We start from the raw sequence: 14,594 nt of genomic DNA, 5'->3' as shown, positions 1-14,594 counted from the left end.
CTGCGGGGCTCTTTTGCTATTAGGCTACCTGGACCACACTGCCCAGGGGGAAAGCATGCAAGCCCTGCACAGGGCACACTCAGGCCTCTGCCCTGCACAACAAGTGTGAGAGTTTCATCACAGTGTTCAAAGCTACTAACTGGAGTTCTCAACATCTATTTCTACTCTTTCTTTCCTTCCTTCCTTCCTCTCCCCCTCCCTTCCTCTCTTTCTGTTTCTTTCTTTTAGGTCCAAATAATATATTTTAGGAAACAAGTTTTATTAGAGAAAGCAGGACTCTGAAAGAAGGAGTAGGTTCTATCATACCATCAACTTCCATCTGATATCCCGTAACTTGTTGCCATCGAGTCAGCAATGGGTTTCACCTAATACCTAATTCAAATTTGACAGAGCTTTGGAGAAATAAATAGGCAAAAGCTCTATTTGCTACCAAGGCAACCCTCATATTTTGCTTTTCTTTTCCCAGGAAGTTTCACTGTCCACAATTATAGACTTTTCTCTATTTCTGCCTTTGAATCTTTAAAGTCCTGTGGGTGCTACTTATAAATATTCTTTATTAAAGAATATTTAATGAATAAATTATGGCATTCATTTGCTTGATGGGAAACACTTCAAAGCCCTGTAAATAAAGAATGCTTGTTTGTTTACTTGATCTGCCTAATTCATTTCTCTTTGATAAAGTCATATTTTCAGAAAGCATCACAAGCATCGCCTTCATGTGAAAACTTATTTAAATGTTTTTATTATAGATTTATGATGAATGTGCAAGCAAGACCAATGAGCAGCATAGTATGATGCAACTCCTGTAACAGTAGAGTAAAAATAGACCAGGGTCATTGCAGAAGGTTTTGTTTTTAAATGGCAAAACTCCATTTATGCTGAGACACGAAATTCTAAGCAATTAAAATGCATGTGTACTTGAATTAATGTTTATAAGGCAGCCAATTAACGTTTATAACGTTATAAAGGGGTGACAGGTGACCTTTTACGTATTGGAAATGGTCCAATGAATTATAGAAAATTTTCTTTGATGAAAATCCTTTTTTAATTCTTTCTTTTCAAATAATTTGAGAATTTACATTTCCAGGTATCTTGCTGGGATGGCTCAACCGTTACAATTATCTGTTTGCATTTAAAGAAGAGCAGCATTAATCAACAGGAAGTCCTAGTGTTTTGTTTTTACGTCCTGCATTAAAAAAAAAAAAATTTTTTTTTTTTTTTTAATTGGGAGAGCCTGATAAATCAACACACCTGGAAGCATGCAGCAACCACCAGGTATAACTCACTCACCTACCAGGCTTCCTCCTAGAAGTATGTGACCTTGCACAGTTTGTATGACCTCTCTGACTCCTTGTTTCCCTTCCCTGATAAATGGAAATGAAGAAGTTTACCTGTTATGTTCCTGTGTCTTTTGAGAGTCATGATGTATGCAATACACCCAACACAACACGTGGCACATAATATACGCTCAATGGGTATTGACATTTCTTGAATTGATGAGACAGTTGAAAGCAGTGAATTCCCTCAATGTTGTTCTAATGTGGAGACAGTTTATCGGTGTGCCTGTGATGGAACTATCCCGGGGAAGTGGGAAGAGGAGCAAGCTCTGTGCAAATGATTATTTGTGTATATAGAGAATATTCACATTTCATAACTTGGAGAGTGACCGAGCACTGCTGATATGCAAGAGTAGCCATAAACAGATTTCTACTTGACAGGCTGCTGATAAAACAGCTTTTAGCCTAATATGTGAAGCAAGTTAAGCAAACATATGATTGAAGCTGCAGTGTGAAAAAAGAACACAGAGAGTATGCTTGTGAAGGGGAGAGGGATATGAGTTTGGCTATAGTAGGAGCCTTCATGATCTCCCTTGATATGTGTGTGTGTATGTATGTATATATAACCAAAAAAAAAAAAAAAACCCACTGCTGTTAAGTCAAAGCTGACTCTAGCATACAGAGTAGAATGTACTCATATAATTTCAACTTTCTCTTTCAAATTATCTTTGATTTTTCCTTGACATCTCTCCTGAGATTTAGGGTTTTCAAGGCTGTAAATCTTTATGGAAGCCAACTGCCACATTTTTTACCCATGGAGCAGCTGGTGGGTTTGAACCACTGACCTTTTGGTTAGCAGCCAAGAGCTTTAACCACTGTACCACCAGAGCACTGTGTATCTGTGTATACATATATAGAGATATATTAACTACATTTATAATATCTGTGTTGTCTACATACATATTATCTATCAAGAGAGATCTTGAGGGTGCTAGAGATCATGCTACGGTAGAGGATAGATGCAGATATCCTTTAGCACAGTACGTGATCCATAATGGACCAAACCCATTGCTGTCAAGTCTATGCCAACTCGTAGTGACTCTATAGGACAGAGTAGAACTGCCCCATAGGGTTTCCAAGAAGCACCTCGTGGATTCAAACAGCTGACCTTTTGGTTAGCAGCCATAGTTCTTAACCACTGTACCACCAGGATTTCCATAATGGACAGTAAATAGGATTTGATTGCATGATCATGAAATTGGCTGAGAAAACTGTGGGACAGTTAAAGGAACATCTCTGGACCTGAGACTTGAATATTTAAACACACACAACAGCAATGTTTTGAAACAAATAAATGGTTAGAAAGACAAATATCATGAAGGACATAATAATAATAAATGTTTGGATATCTTATACTCATTATTCATGACTTCTCTGTGGCAAATGATAAGGCTGCCTAAACTCTCACTTTTTAAATCTTTTCCCCTCATCCTTCAGCTTCCAGGGTTACAAAAATGAAGAGCTCCTTTTCATTCATATAATTTCAACTTTCTCTTTTGAATTATCTTTGATTTTTCCTTTACATCATTGATATCTCTTCTGAGATTTGGTCTCAACTTTCAACCTCCTGCTAAACATCTCTCTACTTGGCACGTTGGATCCAGTCTTATGTCTCATTCCTCCTCCTCCATACTAACCCTCCATGTACCATGTTCTGTTTGACCATTTGCCATATAAGTATACATTGGGCTTTCCTTTCCCCAACTTCTTTCACTTCTTTGATTAGTTTATTTCTAACTCAGGATGTGTGCTCACATATTCAAATCCACTTTCAAATCTTCCCATCTTTCAACTTGGTTTATAGTTCACTTCCCCTGAAACAACTTCCCAGACCAACTCAAGTGGAAGCAATCTCTTCCCTCTGATGTTAAATCATATCTTTAGTTTTCAATTCCATATGGACATTGTGGGATTATGCAGAAAGAACTGGAGTATAACAGACCTGAATTCCTATTGCACACAGTTCTACTAATTATATTTTCTGGGGTAAGTTATTTAAACCTTCTGGAACCTCAATTTTTTATATAAAACTAAAAAATCTCATCTTGAAATTGTTTTAGGATTCAAGATATAATACCTGTGGGTGTAAAGTGGTTTATGTATAAGTATATAAGTAAAGCACTTGGAACACACACACACACACACACACATTTTTTTGTTGTTGTTAGGTGCCATCGAGTTGGTTCCGATTCATATTGACCCTGTGTACAACACAATGAAACACTGCCCCGTCCTGCACCATCCTCACAATCATGTTATGCTTGAGACCATTGTTGCAGCCACTGTGTCAATCCATCTCTTTGAGGGTCTTCCTCTTTTCCACTGACCCTCTACCTTACCAAGCATTATGTCCTTCGCCAGGGACTGATCTCTCCTGATAACATGTGGGTGAGCCTACAAAGTAGGACAAACTGACAGATGCATAGGAGTAAGTTAGTACACATGCATATATGTTAATACAAATATCATATCACTACCTCTATGAATACATAAAGCACAAAATCTTGTTCATAGCAAAAGAAATACTACATGGCTGATATCACTATTTTCATTACTATTATTATTCATTGTCCAGTTTTCCATGCATATGAGCTGATTGAACCCTAAGGGCTTGGGTCAGATGCCCTTAGTCTTCAAAGTGAAATCTTTGCTCTCTAACACTTTAAAGAGGTCTTTTGCAGCAGATTTGCCCAATGCAATGCATCTTTTGATTTCTCCACTGCTGCTTCCGTGGGTGTTGATTGTGGATCCAAGTACACTGAAATCCTTGACAACTTCAGAATTTTCTCCATTTATCATGATCTTGCTTATTGGTCCAGTTTATGAGGATTTTTTTGTTTTCTTTATGTTGAGATGTAATCCATAGTGAAATCTGTACCCTTTGGTCTTCATCCGTAAGTGCTTCAAGACCTCTTTGCTTTCATCAAGGTTGTGTCATCTGCCCAACACAGGTTGTTAATGAGTCTTCCTCCAATCCTGATGCCCCATTCTTCTTCGTACAGTCCAGCTTCTTGGATTATTTGCTCAGCATACAGATTGGTGAAAGGATACAACCTTGACACACACCTTTCCTGATTTTAAACCACATAGTATCCCCTAGACAGTGCTGGACAACAAATAACGAAGACCAAAGAAGAACTGATGTATTTAAATTATGGTGTTGGTGAAGACTATTGGCAATACCATGGACTGCCAGAACAACAAACAAATTTGTCTTGGAAGAAGTACAGCCAGAATGCTTCTTAGAAGCATGGATGGTGAGACTTTGTCTCACATACTTCGGACATATTATCAGGAGATAACAGCATGGAGAAGGACATCATGCTTAGAGAGTAGACGGTCAATGAAAAAAGAGGAAGACCCTCCATGAGATGCATTGATACAGTGGTTGCAACAATGGGCTCAAACATAACAATGTTTGTGAGGGTGGTGCAGGACTGGGCAGAGTTTTTTTCTGTTGTACATAGGGTTACTATGAGTCTGAGCTGATTAAAAAATGACGTAATAATTAAATGATTTAATATATGCAAAAATGTATATCATAGTATTCATGGGTTATATTAAATTCTCTACACATGTTGTCACACCTTCTTCCTCATATAACCATTTAAAAAAAATATGAATTCTTTCTGGAATTTCTTCCCGTCACTTAAACTTTTCACTGCTTATTAGCAATCATGCCAAAAGGTGAGGCAACAAAGGGAAAGTAGGCAAAGCGCAGAATCAGGCAGCATTGCAAATTATTAGCAGTTTCTGAAAATGCTAATTGTAGAAGGATGTCAACCCCAACAAAGAAAGGAGTTATAGAGGGAGCATGTGAGTTTGATTTCTCTATGTAATGGCTTTTCACAGTTAGAGGCAAAATTCAAAATCACCTTAGAATAATTGCAATTCATCTTTTCTTTACTAATGTAATCGTGATATTGAACCACAATTTTAGCAAGACATTAGGGGGTTACGTTTCTACATTACATTCTTCTCCTCCTTTCAGATGTGGATGATGAAAGTTGAACATTTCAGTCTCAAATTAAAGAAACTAGCTTAGGGGCAAGGGTTACCTTAAACGTGTGACAATTAAACTACACATGCTAGAAAACAACTATACAAGCTCATTAAATATTTGGAGTTCACGTTTTGAGAAGAGTGAATAGTAAGCCGGATTCTCAGGGAGAGATGATGTTATTTTATTTATTTTTTCTCATTCAGTCTCTTAAGGGAGTGCAGGAATTAGGTTTTCTTCTGCCTTATAACTTCTGGATGGCAGAGAGCCTGCCAACCTGCCCTTATTCAGCTGCATTAAGTCTCCCAAGTACTCCCTTGCCTCTGACGATATGAAAGCCTCAAGGACTTTCGGAGTCCTTTAACATGGTTCTCAGGATCCAGCAACCTTCTAGGAAGCCCTAAAATATTGTTTGTAGTCTCCATTGTAAAGCCCACTAAGGACAGAAAAATGATGAATATTACAATTTAGATGGTACATCCTCACCTAACGACTTACATGATATTATGGCTTTTCTTCATTACTTGGACAATGAATATTAATTTTTCAACTGAGTGCAAAGCTGTTGTGATTTATTTCATCATGTTTGGTTAAAATCCAGAATGGATGGGGGACTCTGATGGCTATGTTCCACCATGCCGAGGCTGTAAAAGCAATGTGAATCTGGGACAAACAAATGCCAAGTATATGGATACAAGGACAGATTGGACAGTCAGGGGGCCCCCGACACCACCAGGCAACGTTCACATTGTAGAGGACAATTTTGCCTTCTGCCTCTGCCTAAATGTTCAGGATTTGAACTTAAGGTTAAAGGACAAGTGAAGTAAATCATCCGACCTGGGGTTTCTGTATGTGTTTACATGTTTCCCTGGTGGTGTAGTGGTTAAGAGATATGGCTGTTAACCAAAAGGTCAGTAGTTCAAATCCACTTGGAGCTCCTTAGAAACTCTATGGGGCAGTTCTACTCTGTGCCATAAGGTTGCTATGAGTTGGAATCAACTAGATGGCAATAGGTTAGGGTTTTTTGGTTCCGTGTGCAAGAAACTGTTATAATATGTTTGCCATGATACTGGAAGAAATATCCTTTGCTGTGTAACTTTCCCCCTCTTGATAGTGTTTACTTTTTTTTTTAATGATCTCAGAGAAAAGCTTCTTTATAATAGAAAATTCAGAAAACACCCAAAACCACGAATAAGGAAATAAAAATTATCTGTAACAAGCAACAGATACTACTAAAATTTTGCACCTGTAATCATATTTTTCTTTTCAAAATATGTACATATATATATTCAGGGTTATAATTTTTATAATGGATATTCTTTTAAAATTTCTGAACTTATTTCCATATCTTTATGTATTCTTTTACAATATTTATAAAGAGTTATCTATTTTTCAATATATGTACATACTGTAATTTATTTAATTAATCCTTATTTTTGCATGTATATTTGATTTCTAATTTGGAGCAATTACAAAGACTGCTTTGGTTAATCTCCATATCCATAAGTGATTTAGGATACATTTAGTTGTATCATTATATGAATCTCCAGATCTATAAATGATTTGGGGCAACACTGGATGATGGGGTAATGAATATTTTAAAGGCTTCAATACATATTGTCAAATTTCCATCCAAAATAATGTGTGCAGTTATCCCTCTCAGCTGTAATGTGTGAGTGTCCACACAGCATACTGAAAGTGCATTGCAGAAAATTCAATTTTTCTCACATGTTATAAAGAGTAAGATGCAATGTGAGTGGCGTCTACCTATTGAATTTTGAACTGTGTTACAATGTAAAGTTGACTCCAAATTAAAAAAAAGAATCAGTGAATAACAGAATTAAGACAAAAACTAATTTTAAACTATTTTTCAAATTAAAGAAAGTCCCCTGCAGTTTTGGGAATATAAAATTCAAGACTGAAATTGATAAAGAGGTAAAAGATATTAAATATTGTTTCCACTTTTTTTTTTTTTGCCTAAAAAAAAAAAAGAAGTTTGGGAAGAGCACAGAGCTGTTGTTTCTTTGACTAGGGATAGTCCCAGTAGTTGACTAGACAAACCAATCAGTATCATTCTTCCATTTCATGAGAACAGTTACTCCTTGTTTACGAGAGAGACTAGGCTATATCAAGTTCAAGCACAGTATATACATGTCTTCAAATTATGGTAAGAGTCCTAGCAAAGCCTTAGGCAATTACATAAAAGATGGTGATTTTTAATGAGGTCCGTAATGAAAAGAGCACATACTCCTGTCAAAGATCTTTCTACAAATTCTACTAGAACAACTGGGAATCAGTATAAGAATGGGGAACATATACTCTTAGTTTCTAAATAATGTATTTTTTACCTGCAAGTGGTTGACTGTTATATATACACTTTGGAGTCTAAGATCATCATGACTGTCTGAATTAAGTATGTATTAATTAAATTCTTATAGAGGAGCACTTTTTCTTTTGAAAGGGACAGAAAACTTAATTTTACTAATAGTTTTGGTATAAAAATATGCCAATTATACAGAAGTTTCTGTTTTCCCATCAGTTGTAAGTCATAACAGAATTTGACAAGCTGTATATGTAAATTCAATTCAATGAACAGCTCTTTTTTTCAGTGTCTGAGTTGATACCACAACTAAATTGATAGTTAAGTGGTAAAGTAGGAGACAATTTTATGAAGCATATCAAAGAGAAGGGCATCAAGAACAATAATCACCCTTGACAATATGGTACTGTTTTACAATGGTCACTTACTTGAAAGGACAAAATTTGTTCAAATTGTTAATACTATCCCTGTATTCCATTTTAGAGTCCCCCATTAGGTACTCCTCATTGAGATTTGTCTTAATGAACTCATTTTATGAGGAATAACGGCTGCAGCATCAGCAGAATCAAAATAGATGGCAATCCAAACCTCTTAGGAGAACATTAACTTGAGAGTTCGTTTATGTCCCCTTTTTTTTTTCTGGCGCTGGTTCTCCAGTGTTCGCTGGAATGTGCTGAACACAGCCTTGATTCAGATGTTTAAAGAACTGTTGTCGTTAGTTGCCGCCAAGTCTGTTCCAACTCATGATGACCCCATGTGCTACAAAGTAGAACTGCTCCGTAGGATTTTCTTGGCTGTAATTGTTCCGGAAGCAAATTACCAGGCACTGTGGTGGCTGCTGTTACAAATGCAAAGTCTCCGTATTTTTAGCTTATGGATTAAAAAAAAAAAAATCATAGCTAACATTCATATTGCACTGTGTGGCAGTCATTCTTCCAAGAATTTTACACACGCCGTTTCATTTAATCCCTTCACCAACCATCGTAAACTAGGTGTTATTACTATTACAGGGTCGCTATGAGTCGGAATCGACTCGACTGCACTGGGTTTTTTTTGGTTATTACTATTATCCTTCTTTTTTAGATGAAGAAACTGAGGTACAGAAAGGGCCAATGAGTGTCTTAAAGAACTTTTCTGATGCCTATTTCTCCTGTCTCTTCAGTAGTATGTAACTCGAGGGGTAGAACACACAGACCAATAGGATGGGCCATATTTTATAACACTTGGCTACTAACTGTAAGTTTGGTGGTTCAAAACCACCAGCTGCTCCTTGGAAGAAAGATGTGGCATTCTGCTTTCTTAAAGATTTCCACCTAGAAAACAGGGCAGTTCAACTCTGTCCTGTAGGGTCACTATGAGTCAGAATCAATTCGGTGGCAACGGGTTGTGGGATGAGTAGTGGAATGATCACAGAGAAGAAGGTTCATATACTGGATCTGTCAGTTACTGTTCCACCTTGCAGATATTTAAACTCTATAAGCTTTAGTTTCCTCATCCATCAAATGGGCATAATGTTTTCTGCTTCATAGAGCTATTGCCAATGTATCTGAGTTAATTTTTACGAAACACTGATCCTATGTGAGTCACATTTACCTAACTTGGATTATGTAAACTACAAATTGTGGGATATCGAAACAATATTCTCACTTAACGCATAAAATTTTGTACTAACATAAATAATTTCCATAGCTGTTGGGTTGTTGATTCTTAGTCACACTGAGTTCTATGAGTAGAAAATCTACGTGACGGCACCTAACAACAACAACATTCTTGCTATATGGTAATGTAACTTTAACTGGTAAACAGAAGCATCCTCCATTGTTAGTATCATACGAATTGGAAATCCTGATGTCGTAGTGGTTAAGATCTAGGGCTGCTAACCCAAAAGTTGGCAGTTCGAATCCACCTAGGGCTTCCTTGGAAACTATGGGGTGGAATTGACTCAACGGCAATGCGTTAGGTTTGGTTATCCTATGAATCTTACTATTGATTATGTAGCATTTCTGCAGGGATTTTTGTGATTATTTTTCTTATACTTTCAAGTCTTATTTTATGTTACATAGTGCTTTCATTCAGATTTAATTCATATTTAATTAATGTGATATTACTGGTCCTGGGAAAAGCATCTGAAATTAGTAACTTTAAAGTTAGAAATTAAAGAAAAAAAATGAGAATAATACCCAACTACCACCAGGTCAAAATATTAATTTAGAAGATAGTACTCCCAATTGATAGAGATAATGCTAGAAATTTTTTAAAAAAAGCAAAAAGCAGTAAGGTATGTACCTTTAAGTTTGCAGCAATCAACCTATATTCAAGTATAAATCATGGGGAAAATGGGAAAAATGTTTGTGATATGACTGCAAATGCAATGCTCCCATAATATGCCTCTAAGCTATTTTATTTTTTATATTAGGTACAAAGACTTCTTGATATTTGAAGAAAAAAAATGACAAAGAAGATATTCATACACCAAGTTTTCATTAAGCAGTAAATGCATGTTTCAATGCCCAAAATATTCTTCTTTTAAATTTGTGAACTACAAGGAGCTATTCCCCCTTCTTTATGTTTACTACTATGTGGAAATCAGTCTTGAATTAAGTGAATTTTGATTCTATGGAAGCAACATCACATTTTTCGTTCCTGTGCAATTGCTAGAACACAGTAGACACTTAGTGAAATGTATCTAATATCATTATTCTTAAATTACAAATTTTTCTTTCTTCTTTGAATTGTTCTTGCTTTAAGACGAGACCTTAAGCTCCCTATTAGCAACTTTTGATTTCTTATTTGGCACAAATAGTGTCATTACCTTTAAATTTTTTTGGATGACTGTCTCTTATTGAAGTCTTTACTTGCTCCTTGCTGCTCCAAGCCAGCAACAGCCTTGAGGTCAGGGCAGGGTGTTAGCTACTGAAATGTCCCAGTCCCAGCAGTCAGTTCTCTCCTCTGCCATGTCCAACCATTCTCTCATGGGATGCAAGAAAGATATTCTTGGCCACTTTCTCTGGTGACCTCCTCGTGTCTCTTGATCCAGTTCTTTTCTGGAGGGGATAATTGCCTAGGGATGTAAGTGGAAAGCACATAAAAATTGTCACCATCACTTGAAAATTAGCTGCCAACATCTAGTTACAGTGTAATCTTGTAAAATCATAGTATTTTGAAACAATAATCTCAGTTATCTGTTATCAGATGTTAAAAGGCATACCACCATTCCAAAGTCCCAATTTTTTTGCTTTTTAAGTATATTTTATTTTTTAATAAAAGTCCACTTTTCTAAACGAATAACTAAAGAGACAGATTCAAATTTCTTATTTATGTTATATAATGTGCATGTTTAAACCAGCAGCCATGAAATCAAAAGATATATTACATTGGGCAAATCTGCTGCAAAAGACCCCTTTTTAAGTGTTAAAAATCAAAGATGTTATTTTGAGGATTAAGGTGCACCTGACCCAAGCCATGGTATTTTCAATTGCCTCATATGAATGTGAAAGCTGGACAATGAATAAGGAAGGCTGAAGAAGAATTTATGCTTTGAATTGTGGTGTTGGCAAAAAATATTAAATATACCATGGACTACCAAAAGAAAGAACAAATCTGTGTTGGAAGAAGTACAGCCAGAGTGCTTCTTAGAAGGGAGGTCGGTGAGACTTCATCTCACATACTTTGGACATATTATCAGGAGGGATCAGTCCCCGGAGGAGGACATCACATTTGGTTAAGTAGACAGTGAAAAAGAGGAAGACCCTCAAGAAGATGGATTGACACAGCGGCTGCAATAATGGGCTCAAGCATAACAACAATTGGGAGGATGGCGTAGGGTGTGGAAGTGTTTCATTCTGTGTACATAGGGTCCCCATCAGTCAGATTACATTCGCTGGTACTTAAAAACAATGCTCATACTTGATTTTTAAATATTCTTTATAGCTGTGTTTGTTACTGTGCTTTTTACAAAAGCATAATAACCAAAATCTTACAGAATGTAATTATTCAAAGAAAGAAACTAATCCTGTTAAAAAAAAAAAAAAAAAACCTGTTTCCATCAATTCAGACTCATAGTGACCCTATAGGACAGAGTAGAACTGCCCCCATAGAGTTTTCAAGGAGCACCTGGTGAATTTGAACTGCCGACCTTTTGATTAGCAGATGTAACTCTTAACCACTGAGTCACCAGGGTTTCCAATTCTATTACCCATTGCTGTCAAGTCGATTCCAACTCGTTTTTGTTGTTAGGTGCCATCGAGTCAGTTTCAACTCAGCGACCCTGTGCACAACAGAACGAAGCACTGCCCAGTCCTGAGCCATCCTTACAATCGTTGTTATGCTTGAGCTCGTTGCTGCAGCCACTGTGTCAATCCACCTCGTTGAGGGTCTACCTCTTTTCCGCTGACCCTGTACTCTGCCAGGCATGATGTCCTTCTCCAGGGACTGATCCCTCCTGACAACGTGTCCAAAGTATGTAAAACGCAGTCTCGCTATCCTTGCTTCTCAGAAGCATTCTGGTTGTACTTTTTCTAAGACAGATTTGTTCTTTCTTTTGGCAGTCCATGTTATATTCAATATTCTTCACCAACACCACAATTCAAAGGCATCAATTGTTCTTCAGTCTTCCTTATTCATTGTCCAGCTTTCACATGCATATGAAAAAAAAATGCGATTGAAAATACCATGGCTTGGGTCAGGCGCACTTTAGTCTTCAAGGTGACATCTTTGTTCTTCAACACTTTAAAGAGGTCCTTTGTAGCAGATTTACCCAATGCAAAGTGTCTTTTGATTTCTTGACTGCTGCTTCCATGGGTGTTGATTATGCATCCAAGTAAAATGAAATCCTTGACAACTTCAGTCTTTTCTCCGTTTATCATGATGTTGCTCATTGGTCCAGTTGTGAGGATTTTTGTTTTCTGTATGTTGAGGTGCAATCCATACTGAAGGCTGTGGTCTTTGATCTTCATCAGTAAGTGCTTCAAGTCCTCTTCACTTTCAGCAAGCAAGGTTGTGTCATCTGCATAACGCAGGTTGTTGATGAGTCTTCCTCCAATTTTGATACCCTGTTCTTCTTCATATAGTCCAGCTACTCATATTATTTGTTCAGCATACAGATTAAATAGGTATGGTGAAAGAATACAACCCTGACGCACGCCTTTCCTGACTTTAAACCAATCAGTATCCCCTTGTTCTGTCTGAACAACTGCCTCTTGACCTACGTAAAGGTTCCTCATCAGCACAATTAAGTGTTCTGGATTTCCCATTCTTCGCAATGTTATCCATAATTTGTTATGATCCACACAGTCGAATGCCTTTGAATAGTCATTAAAACACAGGTAAACATCCTTCTGGTATTCTCTGCTTTCAGCCAGGATCCATCTGACGTCAGCAATGATATCCCTGGTTCCACATCCTCTTCTGAAACCAGCCTGAATTTCTGAGAGTTCCCTGACAATATACTGCTGCAGCCATTTTTGAGTGATCTTCGGCAAAATTTTGCTTGCGTGTGATATTAATAATATTGTTGTATAATTTCCACATTCAGTTGGATCACCTTTCTTGGAAATAAGCATAAATATGTATCTCTTCCAGTCAATTGGCCAGGAAGCTGTCTTCCATATTTCTTGGCATAGACGAGTGAGCACCTCCAGCGCTGCATCTGTTTGTTGAAACATCTCAGTTAATATTCCGTCAATTCCTGGAGCCTTGTTTTTTGCCAGTGCCTTCAGAACAGCTTGGACTTCTTCCTTCAGTACCACGGGTTCCTGATCATATGCCATCTCTTGAAATGGTTGAACATCGACTAATTCTTTTTAGTATAATGACTCTGTGTATTCCTTCCATCTTCTTTTGATGCTTCCTGCGTCATTGAATATTTTCGCCATAGAATCCTTCACTATTGTAACTTGAGGCTTGAATTTTTTCTTCAGTTCTTTTAACTCTTGAAACGCCGAGCGTGTTCTTCCCTTTTGGTTTTCCATCTCCAGCTCTTTGCACATGTCATTATAATACTTTAATTTGTCTTCTCGAGACGCCCTTTGAAATCTTCTGTTCAGTTCTTTTACTTCATCAATTCTTCCTTTTGCTTTAGCTGCTCGACGCTCAAGAGCAAGTTTCAGAGTCTCCTCTGACATCCATCTTGGTCTTTTCTTTCTTTCCTGTCTTTTCAATGACCTCTTGCTTTCTTCATGTATAATGTCCTTGATGTCATTCCACAACTCGTCTGGTCTTCGGTCACTAGTGTTCAGTGTGTCAAATATATTCTTCAGATGGTCTCTAAATTCAGGTGGGATATACTCAAGGTCACATTTTGGCTCTCATGGACTTGCTCTGATTTTCTTCAGTTTTAGCTTGACCTTGCATATGAGCAATTGATGGTCTGTTCCACAGTCAGCCCCTGGCCTTGTTCTAACTGATGATATTGAGCTTTTCCATTGTCTCTTTCCACAGATGTAGTCAATTTGATTTCTGTGTGTTCCATCAGGTGAGGTCCATGTGTATAGTTGCCGTTTATGTTGGTCAAATAAGGTATTTGCAATGAAGAAGTCATTGGTCTTGCAAAATTCTATCATTCGATCTCCCGCATTGTTTCTATCACCAAGGCCATATTTTCCAACTACTGATCCTTCTTTGTATCCAGGATTCACATTCCAATCGCCAGTAATTATCAATGCATCTTGATTGCATGTTCAATCAATTTCAGACTGCAGCACCTGATAAAAATCTTCTATTTCTTCATTTTTGGCCCTAGTGGTTGATGTGTAAATTTGAATAATAGTCGTATTAACTGGTCTTCCTTGTAGGTGTGTGGATATTATCCTATCACTGACAGCGTTGTACTTCAGGATAGATCTTGAAATCATAGGGACCCTATAGGACAGAGTAGAACTGCTCCGTACAGTTTACAAGGAGTGCCTGGTGGATTCAAACTGCTGACCTTTTGTTTAGC

The 14,594-nt window shown here is 37.3% G+C and overlaps 1 long non-coding RNA gene across 4 annotated transcripts in view; it reads right to left on the bottom strand.

The window, feature by feature from the left end:
• LOC126083042 (uncharacterized) overlaps positions 1-14,594 on the bottom strand; it is a 69,590-nt gene that overhangs the window by 11,989 nt on the left and 43,007 nt on the right. For all 4 annotated transcript variants that reach the window (XR_007518699.1, XR_007518701.1, XR_007518702.1 and 1 more), the window contains one exon: positions 10,470-10,718. This is a non-coding gene — a long non-coding RNA (uncharacterized LOC126083042). The remainder of the gene's footprint in view (positions 1-10,469; positions 10,719-14,594) is intronic.

The sequence above is a fragment of the Elephas maximus genome, chromosome 9 (genome assembly GCF_024166365.1).
Source record: "Elephas maximus indicus isolate mEleMax1 chromosome 9, mEleMax1 primary haplotype, whole genome shotgun sequence".
NCBI lineage: Eukaryota > Metazoa > Chordata > Mammalia > Proboscidea > Elephantidae > Elephas > Elephas maximus.
This window is presented reverse-complemented; position numbering and strand designations above follow the sequence as displayed.